The following is a 409-nucleotide window of genomic DNA, read 5'->3' as shown; positions in this document are numbered from 1 at the left end:
TTCTGTTCATCCATTTTATTCTCTCCAGATTATGCATTTCTGATTGTACTTGGAAGTTTCTTTACACTGAGCAAGTCAGAGTCAGAATCAAAACCAACAGCACCTACCCTGCCAGGGAGTGGAAACACTGGAGTGAAGAGCAGGGAAAGCATGCAGGAGCAGTTCTCAAACTGCAAAGTGAGTTTGGAGAGGTGGACTCTCATTCTCCTGTGCTTCCTGTTGTCTTTGTCAAACAGGAACTTCTAGAGAAAGAACCTATATAATACTATATATACATATACAGCAGAGAAGTGTAGAGCTTGGAAAGAGAGAAGAAAAAATTTAAATGAGAAACTTTCTAATAGAGAAACCATATAAATACTATCTCAGCCTAGTCATCAGGGTCAATATCAATAGTGACAAACCCTGC

Source organism: Elephantulus edwardii, unplaced genomic scaffold, assembly GCF_000299155.1.
Source record: "Elephantulus edwardii isolate Elephantulus edwardi_28Jun2011 unplaced genomic scaffold, EleEdw1.0 scaffold00503, whole genome shotgun sequence".
Classification (NCBI taxonomy): domain Eukaryota; kingdom Metazoa; phylum Chordata; class Mammalia; order Macroscelidea; family Macroscelididae; genus Elephantulus; species Elephantulus edwardii.
The sequence above is the reverse complement of the archived record's forward strand: the minus strand, read 5'-3'. Positions refer to the sequence as shown.